The sequence below is a fragment of the Lonchura striata genome, chromosome 2 (assembly GCF_046129695.1).
Source record: "Lonchura striata isolate bLonStr1 chromosome 2, bLonStr1.mat, whole genome shotgun sequence".
Classification (NCBI taxonomy): domain Eukaryota; kingdom Metazoa; phylum Chordata; class Aves; order Passeriformes; family Estrildidae; genus Lonchura; species Lonchura striata.
Window position 1 is genome coordinate 16,129,595 of NC_134604.1, and position 12,350 is coordinate 16,141,944.

Here is a 12,350-nt window from a genome sequence, read left to right on the forward strand (position 1 = left end):
ATTTTAATAATGGGTGTTTAGAATGTTGGTTCAGTTAATGGTGACAAATTGCAAGGGGTACTTTCATTATCTACAAGTTCACATCACCTTATCTTCATCTGATGGGTAAAAAAGAGCAAACTGGAAAATATCATTGCATATTTTCATTGTTTTGCCTCTAACCACAGAGGAGAATTAGAAGTTAACTTGCTAGATGCATCTCAGGATTTTTTATTCAGGGTTTCCTAGGGATACACAAAGATTTCACAGAGCCATTTAATATCTGTACTTGGGAGTAAAGATTTAATTAGACCATTTCCTATTTAGAAGCTACATATTAAAAATGCATTGTTAAGATTTTTTGTGTAACTTAACAGAGCTTAAATGCCCTGAAAGAAATGCAAACTTTCCAGAATGAAATGCAAAGCACAGTGAAATTCTTGAGGACTGTGCAACTCAGCACTTTGGGTTCAATATTTTATGTTTTGTATAATTTTAAAGTAATCTGTTTTTTTTTTTTCTACTGTAAAGCAGAATGAAAAAGACACTTCCCTAGTGTACAACAGCATGGTCAGATCAGCAATTCTTCCTTATTCAGAAATCTGACTTTTATTTGATTTGGAGGATGTGGGTAAAAGGGCCCAGAGGAGTGCATTGCCCAAATGCTAAATAAGAAGCATAAATAAAAAATACTGAAATGTTGATGTCAAACATTTTATGCTTGTCATGCTGCTCCAAGAAGAGTTTATTCAATGCAAACAGAGAATTCATGATCGGTTTATTATTTACAGCATAAATGTGTGACACTTGAGAAAATTAATTAAAAAGGAGCAAAGGTTACTTTGTGTAGAATCCTACAGGTACAGTGAAGAGAAATACACAGGAAATTAAATAGAATATTTTCATATGCTATTAATCTACACCTTTGATTTTTAATTTTTTTTTTAGTGAAAGCAAAAGAACACCTCAGTAGTCCAGTTTTTGCAGTATTTCCTAGAATAGAAAAAAAAATATATTGAAGTGGCAAACCCTCCAAACTGGAAGATGTGAAACTTTCTTTGCCTTTACTTGTCTTGAACTGCCTGGAGTTTGTTTTGGCTTGCCTGTCAGGAGGCTGTGTCTGATTTATTTCACTTCTCACAGAATCACAGACTCCTAAAGGCTGGAAGTGGTCTTTGGAGGTTATAAAGTCCAAACCCCTGCTCAGGTGAATATCTCCATGGATTGAAACCCTGCAGCATGTCTGGACAACCTGCTCCAATGTTTTACCACACTTGTAGTAAAAATATATTTTAGTTTACATTGAAATGGAATTCCACATGTTTTGCTTTGTTTCCATTGCCTCTTGTCTGGATACCTCTGAGAAGGGTTTTTCTCTGACTCTTTCCTCCTTCAAGGAGGGCATTGCTGGCTCATGGGCAGCTGGGTGTGCCCCAGGACCTCCTGCTTTCCAGCTGCTCAGTGCCTGGACTTTTTCCTCACAAAGTGCAGTATTTTGCATTTTCCTTTGCTTGTCTTAGTGGGTATAGGCATGATTTTGACACAGATATTAGCAAGGAGTAGTTACCCTGTGTAGACTGGAATATTTCTGGCTGTGTCCCACTGATGCATGTGGAGGGAGACAGTCCTGGGATTGCAGCCAATTCCTCTCAAGTGGGTATTTACAGGTGTACAGACATGAGATGTTTAGGAAAATGGAAATGGAGGGGGCACCAATAAATTATAGACCTGGAATTGAGCACAAACTGTTTTAGGGACAGCAAAGAAAGCAAAGGTGACTATCCAATACGTATGAAGCCTTTTATAGTATATTTGGATGTAACGTTGCTTTGTGTACTGATAAAGAAAGGTATAAAAACATGTTAAAAATATCCAAACATAACCTCAAACATATTCCACAGGGGGGAGGAGAAAAATCATCAACATCATACTTTTCCCAGAGAAGGGGACTCAGAATGCTAGGAGTTGCTGTGTGGCCCCTGTCCCACACAGCAGAGTGATAAATTTTAATATGCAGAGGGGCAATGAGGGACACCAGAAAAAAAACCCAGAGACATCAAGCATGTGCATATAATGATTCTAGCTCTATTATTAAGAAATTTTCCCCCTTGTATCTAATTTTCTGTTTCTGCAATAAAAAAATGTGAATTAATAATTGTTTCAGCTAGGAGCATTTCAGATGTAATAACAGATGTAAATTCTCTATTTACAAGGTATGTTTTTAGCTAACAGCAGAATTTTGAGTGGAGCACCCTTCTGTGATCCTTGTTGTAGAAAAGTCTCTGTTGACCCAAACCAATGTTCAGAAATCTGAAGGATGATTCAAGCCCAGAGCCACTTTTTGCTTTTCTGAAAGAGAAAAAGCATTGTTCTTGCTTTCCTGTGTCTCCTTCAAACCCTGCCTCAATATCCTCACTGCCCCAGGAGTGTGCCAAGTGCACTTGTGTCTGTGAGTGGGAAGATTCCTGTCCCCTAATGAAATTCCCTCTGCTGCTCTAGCTGGATGATTAATTCTGCCTTGGCACGTAGGAGCTCAAAGACTTGGCTCTTCCTCAGGCTTGGTGGAGATTGCACAGTGTTTCCAAATTCCATCCCAGAACAAAACTGTGTTTCTGCACCCTTAAATCTTTCCCACTCTGGCACAGGGTTGATTCTTAGGTTGTGCCTTATCAAGGAATCTCTCTAGATGAGAAATAAGATGAGCAATCACTTAATATACTACACTCATTCATTCAAGTATCCATAAATATTGTCACTTTTTTCAAACCATTCTCAGAGCCCAGGTATCTTAACCACTTATAAATAATATCAATTTAATACTTGGACTTTCACTGTTGCTTCATACCAAAGCAATTACTATAATCCTTTGGCAGGAAAGCTGTGGAGGGAAAATATTGGTGAAAAGAGCAAGTTTTGTTTAAAGTCATGTACCTCTGCAACTGAAAATAATAATGAAAATGATCTTTGCAAAAAAGAGCCTGTGAACTGCAAAGCACAAATGTTTTAGGCATTTCTGGGGGACCAGTCTAGCCTGAGAACTATATCTAATATCTAGGTCTAAATAAGATCTCCAGTCACTAATTAATTACTGTGTTTGGTTTTTTTGCCATAACAGTATGGTCTTTCCAGAAATATACCCTGGGCAGAATGAATTTATCATTGCTTTGTTTTCACAAAAATGCAAAAGATAATTTGATTGTACTTAGGTTTTTGGACAGGAGAGGTGTATAGGTCACCAAGTTCTCAGAAAGCTTTAGAAAATGGGCTTTGAAGAGGTGTGTTAAATATTTACTCCTTTTTAATGTAATACATTAAAAATATTATTAAAATAATAAACAAAAGATATTAAATTAAATAAAATTGATAAATTAATTAAAGGACAAAGGCTAATACTGCAAAAGAATAAACAAGAAGTTTGAAGTTGTTGTAAACTAATTACCTGCATTTAAATTAAAAGTGATGAGAGTGACAAAGACTCTAAATGGTGCAATTTCAACTACATTTTCTTCCTCTTCTCTGTTAAATTCTGACCTCAGCTAAGTTTTGCCTCTCAGCCATCTGGAATAAGTTTTTCCCTGTTGTTTTGTATGTAAGAGTTGATTAGGACAGACTTAGAGGCTGAGCAGCAAATATCATAGCAGATTGGGAAGCATCATCCTGCACAATATAACTGATTAAAATAAAAATATCTAATTCCATCGTTGTACTTGTACACCAGTCAAGTCTCTTCCCCTGGTGTTCTGCTTGCTACAGAACATCTCACTGCAGTTTGCTTTTTCAGAGACAGAGGTGGGATCCCTAAAGAAAAATGCTGAATGAATTTAAAAAACCTTAGTGTCAGTTCCATCCACATTAAGGAAAAAATTGTGGTGTCTTTAATATCTAAGAATGTGTAAGTACAAGGAAATCTGTAGAGAGAAACAAGGAGGATACTGTTTTTGAAGGTGTACTTGTAATATTACTTGTAATATTCATTACGATATATTAAATGTTGATAGAGAAAATGGATAAACCATGAAAATTGAAGTATGTAAACTCAAGCTGAACAGTAAGCATATGCTGATAGAATAAAAAATATGATTCCAAAATGTGAAATGAAAGAAAGAAAACACACCAGTACCTTAAAAAGGGTAAAGAATAAGTTTTTTAGGGTAAACAGCAGTTGAATTATATCAGAGGGTATCCATTCCATGCAGTGAAATATATTATGCAAAGGCTTTTGACCTTTAAGAAAATATGTTGATGATTTTCCTCTGCATACAGAAAAATGTCAGCATAGGTGTAAATAAATGTCATTAACTTTGTTTTTGTATTCATAGGATGTCCACAAGGACCAAGATGTGCTGGCATTCAGACACCTGAATGGAAAGCATGTGAACCACTCATTAACCCTCCTGGTTCACCTGAGTGCTCAGGCTGTCTCAGGGATGTCAGTGTCCCACATGTCCAAGGAAATGTGCTCTTATCAGGCCTGTGCAAAATTAGGATGCAAAATTAGGATGTGTGGTCTTATTTCTAAAAGTGCACATATCAAATATATTCATACCAGGTTTTGGAGAGCTGCTTTCCCAGGGACCTGAAGAAGTCCAGTTTCTATTTTCTGTTTCTTTAGTTGAAATGTTTTGATTCTGTGGTTTTGTGGTTTGGTGTTGAATAAACCCCATGCAGCTGTTTGCTCGCACTCCCTGTGGGAAAGGGGAGAGGATCAGAAGGATAAAAGTGAGAAAACCCTTAGGTTGTTATAAAAAAATGCTCCTCCATCAATTGAATACCTGCATTTCCATGATCCACATTTGCATCAGTTCTCTGCTTTCTTTCACCAAAGGCTGAAAGGAAATTTAGTGCTCTTAATGACTTGGAAAGAGTAGGTGATGGTAATTCTTCAGGCAGCTGAAAGGCTTCTGTCTGTCCTGCTGCTCCAAAAATGTGTCTTTTGATCCAAGCAATGCTGCCAAAAAACACCTTATTCCAAGAATCTGCTAATGATCCTCTATATGTTCATAATTTCAAATTTTGGAGATAGGACATATTTCATTATTCATTGATATGCTCTAGTTGAGTAACATAAGAGTATTTCCTCCCTCCTGAAACAAAAATCATGGCACGCAATTTTTCAACATTTAAAAATGCATTTCTGTTCTTTAATTTTAAAGTTGTTCTCAGAATAAATGCTATTTCTCTAATAGTAGCAATGAGCAGAAATAAATGCCTGTGGGCAGCTTAGGTTTCATCAGTATTTTCATACAATTTAACAATGATTGATTGCATAAATTGTTGGGAATTGCAGGCACTCAGCGTATTTAAAAAATAGGTCACTTGCATAGTTGTAGGAGCCAAATTTAGGCATCCAAGATGAAAAAAAAATTATGGGGGTGCTTAATTACGTCTTGCCTACTAGCCTGCTCTGGAAAGCTGGATGCTCAGAGGGTGATGCCTATGTCTTGTTTGTATCTTTGATTTCAGTAGCAACACAGGGATCAGCAAAGTCATAAAAGTGTCTGCAGGACTGAATCCAGCCCAGAAATCGCCTCAAAGATTGAACCAGGGCTCATAATTCTGCTCCATCCCAGTAATTTTTAGCAGGCTGCCTTGACACCCTACAGTGCTACATTACAAAACTGTCTAAATACCCCACAAGTTTGTTGGGAGAACTAAGCTGGGATTTTAACTTTTTTCCTCTTTAATAGCTAATTGACACATTTTGTATTTTACAATTGAGAGACTAATTAGGAACTCAGTGATACAAGGCTTTATAATAGCTACTTTGTAGGCATTTTTACACTGTTATATCTTTCAGTGTATGATTCAGTATGACCTTAGGTTTGAAATGTGCTGTGAAAAAATGTCTTCTTCTACTGGCCTAATTTTCAGGCATTATTAACCAAACCATTCACTCTACATTAAGAGTGTGGACATGATGGCTCTCAAAATAATGCATTTTACTTTGGCTCTCTACTTAGGTCATAAAGCCTACACAGCTTTGAAGCAGATGAAAATAGAAAAACTGTCCAAAAATATTTTTCTAGCAGGACAACAAGAGCTTTAGGCCTGGTCAGCATGGATTTATGAATCAGGTGCTGCTTGCCCCACCTGAGCTCACTTTATGACAAGTGACCAGCTCAGTGGAGGAAGGAAAGGCTGTGAATGTTGCATGTCCAGAGTTTATTAAAGGATTTGACATTGATTTTGTCACTGATTTTTTGACACAGAATTTTCCTGGAAAAACTGACTTTCTATGGTATGGATGGGTGTAGCCTGTGCTGGGTGAAAAGCTGGCTGATGGCTGAGCCTGAAGTGATCCGTCTCTTCTCCCAGGAAACAAGGGGCAGGACGAGAGGAAACTGCCTCAAGTGGTGCCAGAGGAGGTTTAGGTTGGATATTAGGAAAGGATTTCATCCCTGAAAGAGTGGTCAGGAATTGGAACAGGATGTCCAGGGAAGGGATGGCACCAAACCGTGGATGTGGTTCTGGGAATGTGGGTGAGTGGAGGACTTGTCAGTGCTGGGTTGACACTTGGACTCAATTATCTTGGAGATCTATTCCAGGTTTATCAATTCAATGATTCCATGAAAATAATTGGACAGTGTGATGTAGAAACAAGAGCTGTTGCTTGGAACATAAGGAAGTTAAGTGGATATGAGAAGTGGATAAAATTCTGCAGGACAATCTGTCACATGTACTTATAAATGTGTATGTCTGTATGTACACACACATATATGCAGAAGTGGGTAAAATGTACCCATATATGTGCAAAACCATTCAAAAATACAGCAGTAATATGCTGATCTCTCAGAATTAATTCATTTTAATGAATAGTTACAAATATGTTTCATTTTCAAGTGTAAAGTACAAACAAGTGTAAAATGTTCCTGTGAGTTCAGTGATGCATCACTCTCTTTCTCCTATAGGGGCATAGGAATGTAGTATTTATTGTCATTTTAATATTTTATATATTATTTCTATGTCATATTAGTATTTTATGTCATTTGGTTGTCCTGAAGATCTCTGTTGGCTTGACAGTCTGGAAATATTTCTGACACTGCTTAGTGCTTTTGGCAATGGCTCTGCCAACTTGTACTGCAAATCTGGTTTCGGAAATACTTAAACTGGATTTTTTAGAGTTTACATTGTAATGCAAAAAAAAAAAAAAAAAAATCCTTAAAGGTTTTTACAGTTTTTATTTGGATAAATGTCAGAAAGTCAGTCTCAGGTGAATTCTTCAGTGTAGAACCAAGCTGCAAATGGCATGGTTGAAAGAAACTTCAGAGAACCCTCTTTAATGAATGCTCTGTGACCATCCATGCAGAGCAGATTGGATCAGCAAAGTTCAGTGCTGTGCTCGTCCCTATTTTATTCAGAGAATTCCAAGTACATGGCGGAAAAATTTTAAGAAAGGAGTAACCTTCAAGATTTATGAGAATATTACATTTTGCCTTTCCTCTCAGTCTTGAGAGTTCAAAAGGTGCTGCTGCAGAACATGACAAATCAATCTGCAGGTTAGAAATAATCCCTCAGTGTGCAGCAGAGCTGAACCTCTGTGCTGCTCTTAGCAGCAATTCCAGATTTTGATGGGGGCAGATCCTCTGTGGCTGCATGGAAAAACCTCTTCTCCCATTCTCTTTCTGGTGACAGGAGTGCACTGGCCTCAGCCAGGAGAGGGATAACTTGTAGTTTTGAGCTGGTTCAAATTTTTTGTAAGATACTTGTCTGCTAAAAAAAAAAAATACCAACAAAAACCAAACTACTCAGTTCTTCAAAATCAAAACCTTCCTCAAGAAAAGCTCAGCATTAGCAAATGTTCTCCCTCTGTGAAAAAGTATCAGAAGTTGTAGAAACTGCTTGTCTTGCTTATAGCTGACTTAAAGTAAATGGAGAATAATTACCTGCTCAGAATTTAATTTTGAAGTTCAAGTGAATGGGTGATAAAATGTTAATGTTTTAGAATTGAGTCTTCTCCTAATAGACACAACTTTATTTTTTGGTTCTTAGAAATGTCATGTTTTTGCCATTTTCTGTTGTACATGGCTCATTTTATCAAGACCACACTTCAAGAAATTATTTCACAGAAACTCATGAGCAGGAGAGGGGAAATCAGGCTGACACAAGACTCTCAAAGAGTTTGATGGATGTTAGCTACAAGATCAAAGTACTCCTTTGAACAATATTTCTGCTTTCATTATCTGTTACACTTTGGAATTTAGGAACAGGAACAAAAAGAAAAAAGAAAGATTTGTTTTGCAAGGCTGGAAATTTTAAATAAAAATAAGATTGACAAAAAGCCCTCTAAAGGAACCACCCAGCTATCATCTGATGTGCAGCCAAACCAACATTACTGATTTTTGGAGACCCACAGATTTTATTCTCTCCAATGCATTTAAAATTATTCTACAGCTAAAAGTAAATGGGCGTCAAGGATTGGAAGGAGCTGACAAGCGCAGGCAGGAATATGTAACAGGGAAATTTGCTGATTAGAAAACACTTTTTTGCACTGAGAACAATGTGATATTATGTACTTTCAAGATGTCAAAATAGAAATTCTGGCAGCTGAGTGCCAGATGCAATTTTGTAAGAATAGGCTCAAATGGAATGAAGTCTTCTTGTAAGTCACTCTTGTACAGCTAGAAAAATGCTCTTGATGGCTTGAGTTTTATTTATTTTGCACTCAAGAGGAAAAAGGACATTTAAGAAATTTTCATATTTACTATATGAGGGTTTTTATTCTCAAAATCTCTTACTCTGCCACTGTAGACCTGCTTGTTCTAGCAAAAGTTTGTGAAAAGAGAGTTTGGAAAACTGGTATAATATTAGATAATCACTGAAAACTTAAACCCACAGATTTAGTAGAACTTTTCCTTCAAATACTAACTATCTAATAGTTTTGACTCAGTAAATGCCACTTGATTACAAATTAAATGCATACTCCCACACTCCCACACATTAGTTGTCAATTATGTTTCATATAGTAGACAAAAAAGTAATTACTTTCAGCAAGATGAGAGGTTGTAGGAGACAAAAATAATCATGTATTTCCATGTCACAGGGTGCATTCTGTGTTAATCTTCTTTCACTGCCTACTGCTTTACTTGTAAGTTAATGACCAATGATTTCCATGCAAGAAAGGACTAGCACAATATCTTTTCCCTTTAAAAGAAGCATTATAGTTTTGTTTAGTATTAAATTCATTAAATTGAAAAATTAAAAAGGCAAATTATGCATACAGCTAAATTAAAATTAACTGTGGGAAAATCATAAAAAATAAATGTGCCTTAAATTTAATTCTAAATTATTTGTCATTCCTGGTAGTTTTAATTTTAATTCAGGAAAGAAAACAAATGAACAGGTTAAATAAGGTAAAATAAGGCTTTCTTTTACCTTAAATGACACAGTATAAAAGAAGCAGCATCCAAACATGCTCTGTTATTGGAAGTTAGTATCAAGGCATGATATTATATCAAGGGATTAGAACAAAACCTTAGAATTCATGACAGGGCAATTGAGTGCAAATTGCAGCCTGGAGTTGCAGTGTCACTTTGATGGACTTGCTTTGTTTTTATTTGCTGTACCTGAGAATTTTATTAGCAAGTGCTAGATTGAAGTAGCAGACTTTGCTATTGAAAGCAGCTTTATGGGGGAGTTTTACAATCCAAGACCGATATTCAGAAGTGCTTCCTGCTTTGATGAAAAGTTCCAACATTTCAGTGGACAAATCCTTTGTATTAGAGGTGAAGTGCTAAAAAAATGGAATTTTGACACTTAGAATATGTCAGTCTTCTTTTCAGCCAGGAGGGCAGGGGCTGCTCCTTGTCTGACCAGGCAGCTCAGGGGCAGAGGAGCAGCAGTGCAGAGAGAATAATTATCAGCATGGCATGGCATGAGTGAAAAACATATATAATATGTTTATACATTTTAATATAAAACACCCCCAAATATGTTGTTGGTGTTCTCATGGCACTTCAACTCTGCACTTGCATATTTCAGAAGTAACACTCTGAAGGAAATCAGCATTTTCCCCCTAATTTTGTCTCAGATGGATGTTTAAAGTCACCTCTTTACACGTGGCCTAAGAGGAGAAGGGTGGGACTGTGGGTAGAGTCCTCAGAAATCAGAATTCTTTGGTCATTTCAATCCTGAGGGGAAACAGAAATTCACTGAAGATGCCAGGACCCCAAAGCAAATATTTTCACCTCTCTGCAACACTGCTGTAGATTATCCCCAGTCTAGTCCACTCAGCCAACCACATTTTCCACCTAAATTAAGATTAAAACCCTAAACTGGAATTGTTGCTAAATAACAGGAGGGCCTGGTATGAAACACAAGTTTTCCAAGGACAGCCTGTATTTCCTATCCATGTCCCTAAAAAATACTGCTCAGGGAAGAAAAGCAGCAGGGAAATACCAAGCAATTGTTTTCAGCTGCATTGGTTTCTTTCCTTTGGAAATTTTCCAAATCTTAAAACTCCAAAGTTTTCATTGCATCAGCAAATAAGTGGAGTAGATGTTCAGATTTTGGGTACTTGTTGAAAACCAAACCATAAACTCTCAGCAGTAAGCACATTCACCTAAATATTGCTTGAAATGAGGATGATGGCTGAGGCAGAGAATTAACTAAAAATTAACAGCTCTGTAGTTATAATCTTTCTTTTGTATAACAAGTCCTTTCTAGATGCTTCTGTGATTTCCTTAGAATATGTTTTAGCTCTCATTTGATAAATTGTATTACAATTATTTAGACTGATGGTTCATGACAGAAGTTTTACATCACATACACTCTTGATGCATCTTGTGTGTTAAAGGACCTTTATGTTGCTCCTGATGCCTGAATAAATGCCTAGAACAGCCTTTCAGTAATTTAAAAGTGTGTCTCTCATGCCATCTTCTGAGGAGATCATTGGATTTTCAAATGCACAGCAAATACTTTCATATATTTATTGTAAAAATCAGATTTATAATCACCAGCAGCAGCTCTTTTTCTTGAAAGCATATTTACAATTTTTTTTTTAAATGAACTTAATGAACTCTGAGTAAAGTGCTAAATTTTAGAAACATTGCAGATCTATGAGCTAGAAGGACTGTGACAAATTTCCCATGTCCTGCTACACTTAGGTTTAAAATCAGTTTTAGTTTCAAAAGTATTTATATGGTATCCTTTTAGGTATTTATCTTATTTGCAGCCAGAATATGTAAATATTCCAAGTCTCTTTTGTTAGTTTCTCTAAATACTCTCAATCTTGATAATATTTTTCTTTTTCAACACCCCAAAACCCCCTGAGGATTCATGGCCTACCTGGATTTGTTTTACTCCATGCTCCAGTAGTAATCAGACACCATCTTTTAAAGAACTTGAAAATTCAAGTTTTTATGGAAATGATGGCACCCACTGGTGCTGCCTTGTTCAATCCTAAATCAAGCCTGCAGGCTTTAGACACAATAGTTACAATAGGAATGATGACAAAATGAATTCTTTGTGAATAACTTCCTTCTGTGGAATTATTGACCGCTTCTGTGACATCCTTCAGGAGAGGAAGGAAAAGCTTCTCAGCAACTTGGCATTTGAAAGTGGAATTGTGCTCCATGAGGAGAACAGATCACTGACAGCTTTCTTAATTTCTCACTAATCCATCAGCACCTACTTCTTTCCTTGGATAGTTTCATAGAATTTTATAGGAATTTAGTTTGGAAAAAATCTCAGAAGATCATCTGGTCCAAACACCCACTCAGAGCCTGGCCCACTCTGAAAGTCAGATTGTTTGACAAATTTATATTTGAAAATCACCACAGAAGGAGATTTGATAACTTTTTTGGACAATCTGTTCCAGTTTGATTTTTTTTCTTCATGTCATTGGAATTTCCTGTGTTGGGATATCTGTATGTGGCTTATGGGTCATGCAATGTGAATGTCCAAGAAAAACTGTCTGTTTATTTTGAATAAAGGTTGTCTTGCCTTTCTTGGAAAAGTCAGAAAAATTTAGTTAGGAATTATTTCTCCGTTATTTTATACTGTATTAGTGATTTCAAATTTCAAGACATTGGTGGGGAGAAATCCAGCATTGTGACCTCATAGCCACCTTGAATGGATATCTGAAATTTCTAATATCCTGCAAGACCTTAGGTGTGTATTCACTGGTAGAAAAACAATGCTTGTGTAGAAATGCAGAGCAGATGGGATTTCTGATCTGATTACAGCACTTTGAATCAGTTATATGTAAGTTTCTGTGATGAGAAATTTTGGCAAAGAATTTGCCACACCACAGGTAGTGTTTATGTGTTTGAGGAGGTTTTTTTTTATTCTGTTAATTTTATTCTTCATATAAATATGTCTGATGTGTGGTAAAAAAAATTGCCTTTTCCATATCAGAAAACAAGTCATCAGAT